The sequence below is a fragment of the Crocodylus porosus genome, unplaced genomic scaffold, assembly GCF_001723895.1.
Source record: "Crocodylus porosus isolate Cpor-Errol unplaced genomic scaffold, CroPor_comp1, whole genome shotgun sequence".
In the NCBI taxonomy this organism is placed as follows: Eukaryota; Metazoa; Chordata; order Crocodylia; family Crocodylidae; genus Crocodylus; species Crocodylus porosus.
In genome coordinates, this window is record NW_017728886.1 from 55,129,610 (window position 1) to 55,142,598 (window position 12,989).

Genomic DNA, 12,989 nt, shown 5'->3' on the forward strand with positions numbered 1-12,989 from the left:
GCGCTGCCGGCTCGCCCGCTCCGCCGGGCTGGGAAACGCAGATTAAATTCAGCCCCACGCTCCTCGCGCAGGCGGCGTCTCCTCCAGGAGAGTCGACCTTGTCTGAGCGCCTCTTTCGCTCTCATTGAAATGACCTCACTGCTGGGGGGGGAGGGGGCTCTTCCCGCCCCCACTATTGAGGGGAGGGGAGGGGGGGAACCCACCCCGGCCATATTTATGTACGACTCCCGGACCAATATAGAGGCGAGGCTGTAGAGCAGCCCCGCCTCAGGGCCCAAACCTTAGGTGACTCCCTCCTCCCCGCACCCCGCGCCCGCACGCCCCCTCAAAGGCAAGGAGGCAGCGAGGGGCTCCGGCTGCACAATCCCCCAGTTAAAAAAACAAAATTAGGGAAAGGAAGAAAAGCTGGAAGCCGCCCATATCCGTCCCCGAGGCTTCCTCTCCCTTCAGATGCTGCTGCCGCCAGGTACAGCACCAACCCGTGCTGGCTTTTTCTGCCCCATGGAGAAGCCACCCCCGCAACACTTCCTGCCATTTTTTGACCCTTGATCTCACACACGGATGCCAGCACGGTGTGGTCGTGCACGCCTGTTGCGTCCTGAAGTAAATAGATCAGGTGCCAAGAGCTCGTGCCCGAATGCTGTTCCAGGTGTTTCAGGCATCGGTCTAATGCTTAGAGAGAGCGCATGTTAGCTGCCCTGACTGCTGCTTCCAATTCCAAATACAGATATACTTCAGTGCAATAGTAGCAGGACAGTTCAGGTCTGGCACCTGCATCCTGGCAACTGTTGGTTACAAGCCTCAAAACAGACTGGGAGCTGACTAGCGAAGCAGCAGCTCTGCAGAAAAGTACCTGCAGCTTACAGTGGACAATAAGCTGAATTTGATCCAACAGTGTGCCCTTGTTGCAAAGAAAGCTAATGGCATACTAGGCTGCATTGGTAGGTGTGTTGCCAGAAGATCAAGGGAAGTGATGGTTCTTCCCCTCTATTCAGCACTGGCGGGGCCACATCTGGAGTACTGTGTTCAGTTTTGCCTCCCCTCCCCCCCCCCACTACAGAAAGGATGTGGACAAATTGGAGAGAGTCCAGCGGAGGGCAACAAAAATGGGGAGGGGCCTGGGGCACATCACTTATGAAGAGAAGCTGAGGGAACTGGGCTTATGTAGACTAGTGAAAAGGAGACTGAGGGGGGATTTAATAGCGGGCTTCAACTACCTGAAAGGGAGTTCAAAAGAGGATGGAGCTAAACTGTTCTCAGTGGTGGCAGATGACAGAATAAGGAGCAATGCTCTCAAGTTGCAGCAAGGGAAGTTTAGATATCAGGAAAATCTCCCTTGATGAAGGTAGTACAACACTAGAACAGGTTAGCCAGAGAGATTGTGGATTACCCATCTTTGAAGGTTTTTAGGACCCAGCTAGGTAAAGACTTGGCTGGGATGATATATTAGGAAATGGTCCTGCTTTGAGGAGAGGGTTGGACTAGATGATCTCCTGAGGTCCCTTCTAACCCTAATTTTCTATGATTCTTAAAACTCAAGGAAAGAAACAATAAATGTTTCTCTACAATTATATCCCCCACAAAATGTGGAGCCCTGCACAGCCTAATCCAAGATAGTTACAAAACTTTATTTTACCAGCCATATCGTGCTGGGTCCTGCTAATTTTGGCTGTATGCACTCCTGTTTATGATTTATATATGAAACTTTTCCCTAGCCCACCTGAAAAACCACACACTGCAAACACTCTCATGCCAAGACAAATATAGTGCAATATGACATCCCTTACATAGCCTTTATAGTAGTAGTATAATTAGGGGCTGAAGCACAAAAAATAACAGGATGCAGGTTTTTCAAACCCCCAAACTTTCTTCTGCAAAAGGTACAATAATTCTGTAGCCATGAGATGAAGAAGGATACCTATAGTGAGAACAGGCTGCATAGCTACCATGTATACAGGAAACGATTAGATCTATCATTAGATGCAGACGCTAGATCTCACATGAATCCAAAAATGTGTTTTTGTCCTGAGTGAAGAGACTTCAGATTTCCACTGATGTCAGTCTGACTCGCAACTATACTTTCTGCATGAGGTATGTGTGTGGATGGTCCAGGATTTAGGAAAGGGGCAGCAACCTGTATTACAGGGGTGGCTGCACCCTGACTCCCAGCCTCACCCTCTGCCTCAGGGTGCGCAGACTGTGCCATAGAAGCATCAGAAGGGGACTTTAAAAAAAAGTCCCAAAAAAGCAGGTAAGAATCTTCCCTCCCCACTCCTTTCCTCTCCATGCCCAGCGGCACATTCCCTTTTCTCTCCTCCCATCTCCCACCTCCTTCCTCCTGCCCACTGCTACTCCTGCCCTGCTCCAGCAGGCTAAGCATGGAGCCAGATTTGGCTAGACACAGCAGTGACAGCAGACAAGTTCCCTTCTCTGTGCCTGGTACTGGGTTGGCAGAGAACACTGGGAAGAACCAGGGGGAGAGGAGCAGAGTGGAGAGGAGAGAGGAGGAAGGTGCCACTGAGCATGGAGGAGGGAGAACAAAATTCTTACTTGTTTTGGGGACTAAAAATAAAGTCCCCATCTGCTGTTCCCACAGAGTGGTTGACTGAAAGGGAGCTGCATCTGGGAACCAAGGTGCAGCCATCTTTGCAGTACAGGTTGGTGTCCCTTTCCTAAATTCTGGATCCATCCATGCACTTTCACTGCACCCCTCCTGGGTACACAAATATAAGAGGGACAAATGCAAAGAGAAATGATATGCAGTTAAGAGATAGGATCTTAGAGCCTCACCTTAGAACAGCACCTGCTTCAGATATATTCATACTTCTCTTAATGCATGATATCTCACTTTCCCAAAAGATAGGTTTATTGCAGGCAAAAACTAACTGTCCCATTTTCATTTCTCCTGTTTGAAAAGGTATGTGGTATCTGTTATCATTAAAAATCTAGGCACGTTATAAAAGCTCAGATACTATATTTCTGTTGGAGGATTTAAAGTACCCACATGGACAGTATTTCTGTTATAACAGTATGTCATATTATTATAAACTAATAAGTGTCCTATGGGGCAGTTATTTCCCTCCATAAAAATCCTGTGGTGATAAGATGGCAATTGGATAATGTTGTATTTATGCAATCATTTCATCCATGCATTTATCCAGGCACTTATTATGTGCAGTTGAATATGGTGCATGTCATATCAGGATTGTGCTCATGTGGCACAAATGAGGTTTCTGCAAACATCTTGCTTTATATAACATTTCCAATTGAATCGGAAGTGTCAGAAAAAGAGTGGGGAAGAGACCTTGTAGAAAGTGTCGGAGATTCCTTGATGTGACAGCTGTTAGAGACAGGGATATAAACTAAAGTCCAGACATGCTGAGTGCATGCTCTCTAATCTGCAGATTGCAGGGAGTTGAAGAGATGGGCAAGACCTCAGAGACAATAATACTGGACCTGATTGAGTTATCTCAGTTTTGCACCTTTTATACTGAAAATAGGAATGAGTTATAATATTGTAATAATCATATTTTAGAAATGAAAGTGTGCACTCTTAGTTTAAGTGCTCAGTCCAGTCTATTTGTACAAGAGTGCTGCATCATCCTTATGAGCTGCTCCAGGCATTTAAATTTTCTATGGGATAATTCACATGAATTTAAGCACATGCTTACAACATTGAAGAATCAATTTATTCATTTACGTGCATACATATAATAGTTTACTGTTTAGATTGGGTATATTTGAATTTTATTGTGCTTTATTATGCTTTATGCTTATTAAAAACCTGGCATATACACCATTACACCTAATGCCCAGCACCCAAAATGCAATTAGCTATACACAATATTTTTCCTTTTGAAACATGAGTATTTACTTATGAAAATAAAATTATGGAACTTTCTGCATAAAAGTTCCATAAATCTTGTATCATTTCACTTGTTGGAAGAATGACAACATATTTAAAATAAAATTGCTTCTCTGTTCTACAAAAATGGGTATGCTGCGGGGAACTGGATGACAGTACAGGATGTGAGAAAAATTATCATGTGGGCTATATTTGCATTTATTCTAGAGTCTTTTATATCACTGTGGCAGTGTAAACAAATCTTAAAACAGGCAAATTGTAACTTGTTCTCATTTCGGTTCCACTGACGCTGTTAAAGTACTGTAAAGAGGCTTTAGCGTAAATAAGGAGAAGGCCTGTAATATTTAGGCCTCTGATTTTAATTCATGTCAGATAAGTAGTGAATAAAAATAAAAATACATAGCAATTCCATGGTTGCTTAGCAGCATATGAAAAATGGGTTGGCCTACTTCCTAAGAGACAGCTGTCCTCATCACAAACTTCACTGTCACTTAACAGGCAAAGTGTCGGTTGGCAGTTTCAGAAGAACAGATGGAAAAGTGAGTAGTAATAGAAATAGCTTTACTTTCTCACTCTAAGAGGGGTTTCCTTTTGGAGCACATTTAGTTGGGTAAGTGTGAGTTAGGAAGTAGTTCAGTTTGTACTCTACTTATTTTACAGGTAGAGAAAGAAATATGATCTCATAAACTGTTAACAAATCTGTCACTTTCCATCAGTTCTGCATTATTTGACTTTTAGTTTGCTGAAATCATCACTTTTCATTAGTCTGTCACTGAAGCATGTTGATGAAGTTTTGCAGAAGCAACAGTATCCCAGAAGAGAACCCAGCAGCTCTTAAGTGCTCATGGTGATATGATGACACAAGTTTTTAAGCAGGAACCATTGATTTTATTTCAAGCACAGCTAAAATTGGCCCTCTCCTTCTAAGAAGTGGAATAAATAAGCACCTGTATCCTGTTCCCTCTTTTGCACATACCTAGCACAATCCACCCCCTTCATATATTCCTAATACTATTATCCCTATTATGGGAAGGCAAGCCAAGCAGAAATTAAACAGAAAAAGGAGTATATTGTTTTGCCATTGATTTTATTCTTTTTTTAATTACATAGTGGGATATCCTTTCTGCTGAGTAGGTAGCTCAGTCTCCAGCAAAGCCAAAATCTGTGATGTTCTTGTGATCTGCAAGGCCTTCTAGGTCAATCTATTTTGGTAGGATCAAGATCTTAAAGTATTGATTTATAGCACAGAAGTATTCTGATGACATATTATAAAATTACTTGGCACGTCTTTTTCTTAAACTATTTAGAGGGTTAGAAGCAGTGTTTATTTCTGTTTTAGTTATACTTGAAATCGAGGGAAAATCTCTTTCCACCAGGGGAAATTTTGCTAATTATGACACTGGTGGGTGTCAATTACCCCACCTTTGAAGGAGGTAGGAGAACCTGTCCACTAATTCTGGGCACTAATTCTTCCCTCATGAGAGTAAATTTAAGTGTCTCACAGGGCACGTCTACATGAGATACTACGGTGATGTCTCTTGTCACTACAGCGATGTAGCATTGGAAGGCATGAACTGTGAAGCCATTGCTACCATGCAGCAGGGTCAGAAATGACCCATGCATCACCAGGACTGCACAGTAATGGTGGTTACTACACAGTCATTTTGTACTTGCTAAACCAAATACTAAATGACTGTGCAGTAACAACTATGCAGTCAGGTGCATATGTAGATGCACCCACAGTCTATTAAAAGAGTTTATCCTTACAACATCACTCTGAGGAAGGAATTGAGACACAGGATAATTTAAGTAAGTGGCCCAAGGTTATACAAAACCCTCTAGCTAAGCAAAGAGCAGAACCCAGATCTTTGTGGTCTTGCACTAGTTAAACCATCTTCCCTAGTTGCAAGACTCTTTTGGGGTCAGCACAAAGAGGGAATCTCTGAAGATGCTCTACTAGAGCTAGTCCTTCATTCTGTCCAGGCTGGTAGAGGATGATGGTAGAGGATTTTTCCTAACTTGCTTATTCCTTTCCACTCCCCAAATCTTCCCCTAGCACATTTCATGTAGAAGGCTTGGAGATACAGTAGCCTAAGAAAGGGAATCTGTTCCCCAAAGAACGGGGAGGGTGTGCTGAGGATACTTAAGGCTTGCCTGGGAGAGGAACCTGCTCAGGAAGATCTAGAGAACTAGAGCCTGATAAAAAGGTAAAGAGGAATGATCTCTCCTCAGGATCCAGAGGGAACTCTGGGTCAAGGAGGGCTAATGAAGCATGTTTCTTTCCCAGCCAGTGAGAAAGTCCTGGTAGGAGATATCTGCATTAAGAGACAGGATCAGAAAGTCTAGTGGACTCAGCAGACTGGAGAAGGCAGCCAATTTCTAGTCTTGGTATTAAATTTCTATTTTATAGGAGAGGAAGAGTACTTCAAAAGTGCCAGTTGTGCTGGCTTGTTTCCATGCACAAGAAAGCAACAGAGAAAGAACAAAAGTGCAGAAGTCTAAGACCCAGTTACACTCTCCAACTTCTCTCTCTTGTCTAATACATCTGTAGTAGGATATGAGCCATGTCCTATCATCTGTTCTGTTTTGTTGTTTTATTTTGTTTTTTGAGAGGCAAAACTCTGATTCCAAATCAGTAGAAAAGTTAATACATTGTTTTTTCTGGAGAGTAGCTTTGAAGAGGCATTCTGTGCCTGAAAAGCCTGGATCGAATTGCACATGGCTTTGTATCAGGTACCTTCTCTGCATGCTTCTATTTCCTTTCCATTTAGATTAATCCCTAATCATCATTCAGACTTCTTACTGGAAAGACCTGCACATGACTGAGGCTGTTTATGTGTCTATATTGTGGCTACATTACTGCTGCTTTTGCAAGATATGTAATGCATTGCACTGGGGGGGCACAAGGGGAGGAAGGGGAGGAAAGAGGGGGAAGGGGCATAGACAAACTAAGCCAGAATAAGGTAAGAATCCTAGCACCAGCTATGCCACAAAGGTCTCAGTAGCATTATGCAAATGGATTGCTTCATTTGCATTTTGCTGAACTCTGTGATAAAATAGACAGTTGGAAAGTTCTCAAATGACATTTGTCTTGATTTTTAACAAGCAGAGACATGATTCATTTATTGTGATGACCTGAAAAGAATTCTTATCATACTGACATAAAATAAAATGCCTAGAAATAAACAAACCTGGTCATCTTTTTAGTTTAATATATTAACCTTGTGTGTTCTAAAGAAAGTGAAAATAAGATAACATGAATACTAGGGCTATGTGAAATTTCACCGGCCATTTCATTTTGACACCATTTCAACTCATTTTGAGGTCAAAACAGCAAAATCAAAATGAAAAAAAGGGCTTCAAAACAGGCTCAAAACAAAATGAGGCTAATCGAAACATTTCAGAAGTCAAAACATTTGGACCATAGCACTGGGGATGAGAAGTCAGTCCAGCTGCGTGGACTTCCCATCTCCAGCACTAGATCGGACCCAGGGTGGGAAATCAGCCCAGCTGGGCTGACTTCCCAGCCCTGGCCTGATCTAGCGCTAGGGATGGGAAGTCCATCCAGCTGGGCTGACTTCCCGCTCCTGGCTGATCTAGCGAAATGTTGAAACAGCCTCACTGTTTCGATGAAGCAAAACAGAACAGCTATTTCAAATCAAAATTAAATTCAATATGAACACTGTTCTGTCGAAACCTCAAAACTCAAGGAGAAATGGTATGGTGCTGTTTCGCACAGCCCTAATGAATACTTCCTTGCTGTATACATAATGTAGAAAGAATTTCTGCGGGATTTTGAATTGAAATACTGCTTGAAAGGGATGACTGACATTACCCACTTGATGCCCTGCTATTCTTAAGTTCTGTGGCCTTCACCTTGTGGTATGGTTGATATCCCACAAAAGGCCATTATGTCAAAGTTTAATTAAACTCTTCCAATCTGAATGCAGGACAGAGCTTTTCTTATTGTACGTGCAGTAATAAAGGATTTTGAAACGTAAAGTGCCATAATGTAAATGTCTAATGGAGTCTCAATAAATTCAAGAACTACCACAAGTTTTTGGAATCTAATAATGCATTCAGGTAAAAAAGGTTGAATTGCATTAACAATAATGGCATTAATACAATAGTGCACTCAAGCATATGCTTAAAATTCAGCATATGCTTAACTGTTTTGCTGAATAAGGATGAAGTTGCAAAAACAAATGTTTAGAGACAAGCATGAGCTTGTGGGCTTTGTTTAAATGGGCCAGTATGTATTTTCTGGTTTATTTTTTTATTTTGTTTTGTTCATATAAACATTAGCTATGTAAAGGTTCCATTTACATATGTAAGGCTCTTGCCTAAATGAGGATTTTAGTTTTGATTCTACACATATGCAATGGCCTAGGGAATAGAATTACTGTCTTTACTCAGAAATTCTCAGCACTCCAACTGCATCTTAAACTAGGTATTAATTTCTAGAAGTTTAAGATAGGACATTCATGGGCTGTGGGAGGCTGGGGCTATTGGAGATACACAAGTGAGGGTGAGAGAACTTTGAAAAACTCCTCTCAAATCTGTGGGCCTGCTTCATAATAACATTAGGGCTCTGTGTACAGAGTTTGAGAGGTAGGGTGATAGGTCTGAAAAAGTGGTCTTAAAAGGCTAGATTGGGTCTTGAGCCCATAGTAGAGGGGTTTTGTTGCTACAAGAGTAGTGAGGAGAAAGAAAATTGGCTCTTGCAAATCTCTTTTACCTGTAGTTCTTGGTTTCAGTTAGGGATACTAGTATACTATTGTCCCTGATGCATCGTGGGAAAAGGAGCAAAACAAAGGGGCTAATCATTCTCTTTCCATACAGGAAAGTAAATGACAGTACAGATCACTTAATCCCTTTGCACCATGATCCAAGGTCCAGGTAGCTTTTGAACAGGATCCAGATTAGTCAGTTTTTACCTTTCTCGCCTGTGAAAGTTCACAGTCCAGATCAGAGTCTAGCTCATGATGAGGAATTCTTTCTACTAAATCAGACAAGTTGTCCTATGCATAGGTCATTCAGAAATGGAAGATGTGGGCCCTTCATCCTCTGTTTTTTGGCATGCCAGTTGTTCAGATGGAGAAATTTAAACTGGATGTTGTTTTGTGGTGTTATAACTTTACAGAAAAATAAGGATGGAAAGGAGTTTGATTTTTGTACCGCAACAGCAGGGTACAGCAAAAGCAAGGCAAAAAAAAGGACATTAAAATAGGAACTGGCCAAACTTTTATTTTTCCCACCCTTGAACCCTATAACTTGGGGCAAGAGATGGAAATTAACAGCTAACAAAAGAGCCTTTCCTTCAACTGTGTGTGCCTACATCAGTCTTTTGCCTTGCCAAACTGAAAGTAATAATTTCTCTGTGAGCCACACAGAATACAGAATACTGGAAAAATGAAAAAGGAGACTGAAATGGGAAGCTCAGAGGGCACAAAGGTGGAAGAACAATTTGTCAGGAGGCCTGAAAATACAGCTTTTTCTTGGACGGCTGCAGCAAAACATTAACCCTGGGAACACATGGCTTCTTTAAAAATGTATAAATCCAGTCCAGCAGCTACTGCAGCCAATAGGAACATTTTTGTTGACTATTATATAAGTCAGTTTTGATCCTGTATACATACAGTGGTTGCCGTTAAAAATAATATTTACTAGATGTTTCTTCAAAGTGGTGGCTGAAACAGCACAAGCTATCTGAGTAGACTAGTAAATATTGAAATGTCCCACCTAGTAAACTGAGGTCACTTTTGGTCAATGTTGTTTTTATAAGGATGGAAATGCTATATGAATATGTATACTAGCTTATATTAAAACTGAAGTGTCTTCTTTCTTTCCTAACCACTAAAATGGTAGGGGAACAGTGAAATGCCAGAGTGTCCAAAACATCCTCTATTAGAAAAAAACCTGTTACTGGGTTCTACTTGTTTGGTGTTCTGGACTGTAGATTGCAGTTAGGAGTAAAATCAGCTCGTGACATAGACTTCACTAATTTCAATAAGATCACTTTATATTTGACAGGAGAACAGTCATGTAAGCAACTTTTCCCCTTACTTGTTCAGGTGTTGATACTAATGAAGTCAGGAAGAGTATCACTATTCTACAAGTAGGGTTAGAATAGTGGCCTACATATACTGAGACAAAGCCCTGTAACTGCATCTATGTGTTGGTGTTAAGAAACTAAGTTCTCATTATCTTATGACCTATATTTATACACTGAGGAACTACAAGTTATACTCCTTAGGTGAATACTACATTGATTGATTTATTATCTGCAGTGTTAACCTGAGGTGTGGAAAGAAAAGTGAAACTCAGCAAAAAGTGTTGAACAAACATTGAAATAGCATTTGTTCCAAGACTAAAATATTGAGAAGACAAGAAGGATTACAAGCAATGGGCTCTAAATTGCACCCATCTGGCAGCAATTAGTGCAGAAAATCACATACCCAGTTCTAACTGGTAAAACAGCAGGTATTAACCAGCAGGAAATGATTGATTTTGTAATAACAGAATCTAACAATCAAAAAAGGGAGAGAGGATCCTTGTCACTTAGCTTCCATTTATTCCATTAATCCTCAAACATCTAGAACAGACACTTGCAAAACTGAGCTTTGATTTTGGCTTGTAAAACCCAGTGCACAAAGTATAAGGTTTTGATACAGGCCCAACTCTAAACTTGGTATTATAAAGAACTTGGCAATACTGCATGTTACTGCACACATACTCCTTTGCTTGCAAAGGCTGGTAAACAAACTGTAAAGTGTAATGATTCGATTCTAAAATAAATATTTTAATAACCCCAAAAGAAACTCGCTCTTCTTCCCCAAAAGTTTTCTGAATACTTTAGTCTTTGATTGCTGGGTTTTTGTTTGTAGTTTTTGGTTGCAGTCTAAGGGCATAGGCACGCAAGGTTCTTCAGGTAGATACAATATCCTTTAGTAGACCAACTGAGTAATTGGAAAAAAGTTTTTTTGCAAACTTTTGGGTTCAATCACCCTTCTTCAGGCATAGGCAGTCTCCAGTGTTCTGAGACTCCAGTCTTTGATAGAATATAGGTAGTGATCTTCATCATACAAGGCTAGAATCCCATACTTAAAAGCCAAAGCAGCTGAGATAGGGTCCCTTTAAGATTGTCTGCACACCTACCTCTAGCTCAGCCCTGTGACTTATCAGGGGTGCATCAAAAAAACCCCAATCAGCTACAGAGAGGTCACAATTCTTAAGGCAGGAGCACTGTGTGTGACTTTCTGAGCATGACTACTAGAATTAGAGGGTATTCTGGAGGTATAGTAATTACTAAGAGATTGTTCATGGAGATTTTGATTGAGGAAGAGATTGATAAACCTTGTAGCCAATATGGCCAAGGGAAAGGGGGCGTTGCTTGAGACCTGTGTTGACAATATTTCTTCAAACCTTTGTTGTCCACACAATTTAAAAAAGAAAAAATCTAGTTCTTACATCAAGATTGCTAATGAAAATATTAAACATGATTGCTCCTGAAGAGCATCCCTAGTAATCTCTCTCCACATGGATAATTCCTCTCGGTTTAATCCATTGCAGTGTCCTTTCAGCCAATTCCTTTAATTGTTCCACAATTATTCCATTGATTCTCTACTTCTCTAGTTTTGCCACTGTGCCTCATGGGAAGTTATTGATTTGGTTAAATCTAGATCAGGTCAGCTGCACTGCTCTTGTTTAAGGAGGGGAGAGTAACTGTAACATCAACTGGCAACTTAGAGCTTATCTACATTACAAACCTTCTGTCAGCAGGCCACCACCACTGGGAAGCTGCCAGAATGCTTTCGAAGTAGCACAACATCTGGCAGCAACACTATAGCAGCTGTGCCTGTATAGTACAAAGTGCATCCTGAGGAGCGCTAGATGTCAATAAGGTTGCAGTGCCAGAAGAAAGCATAGGCAAATCAAAATGCCCTTTCTGGGGACTTCATAGTTGTCTTCCATCACTTTCAGAGTAGGTGATGATGAGATAGTTTTACCATGAGAACTCAGACTTTCTTTCAACAAAACAGAATGCATCCATATTCCCAGCCCCTGTGACTGCAGAACTATGTAGGCTAGACCAGGCCTTAATCAGGAGGGCTCTAAACTAGGTTTGAAAGGGACAGGAGATTTTACTTACCTTTGGTCTTATAATGGCCTAGTTATAGAACTGCAATAGGGAGAAATAATGGCAGTTGTTGATAACCATAAGTGAAGCAAGAGTGATGATTAATATCAAATAGACTTCATGGGACAAATTAAGATTGGACTAGAAGGATATAATTCCCTCAGGAGGCACAGACAGACATAAAAAGATGGGATGGTCATGGGTAGTATTAATTCTTGAAAGGCAAAATGAGACTGGCTCATTTCTTTCTGGATTAAGATAAAAGGAAAAGAAGAGGGATGGGGTAGTGGTCTATTATAAACCACCTGATCAGAGGGAGGATATAGACAAAATTTATTGAACACCTATCAGAAGTAGCTGAAGGATGAGTTGGTGGTAATGCATGGCTTAGCAACTTGATATTGATTGGCAGAGGGAATACAGTTCCTCAAGTTCTTGCAATAAGTTAAAAACCGCTTCCTTCTGGAAGGTGCAGATGGAAGCTGTTGGGGAGCAGCTGGTTTAGATTTGGTTTTAATGAAAGTGATGATGAAATGATCAAGTTCACTATTAGAAGAAAAGGTAGGTGAGCAGCCAAAGAAGGATAATGGGTTTGGAAAAAGCATGCTGTAATAAATTTGAACTGGTAGGAAAGGTCTCTTTGTCTGAGGGGTAAAGGGATGCAAAAGAGCAAAGTAATAGCAAGTTATCCCACTGCAAAGGTAAGCTAAGAAGCATCTATCTTTCTATATAGTACATGTAAGTGGGGGATAAGGGGGGGATTATTTGCATGTGGTGGAGGGGGGAGGCACAAGGACATACAACTAACAATGAGTGTACAAGAGCTCAAGGGGCCTTCAGGAGGCTATCTTGTCCAACCCCCAGCTCACGGTAGGATTATCATCTACATACTTTTTTACTATTCTCTTAACCCACTAGGGGAATGAAAAGAAAAAGTCTGCTAATTTTCAACAAACAAGTTTTGAGTTGGTTATTAAGTTGAGT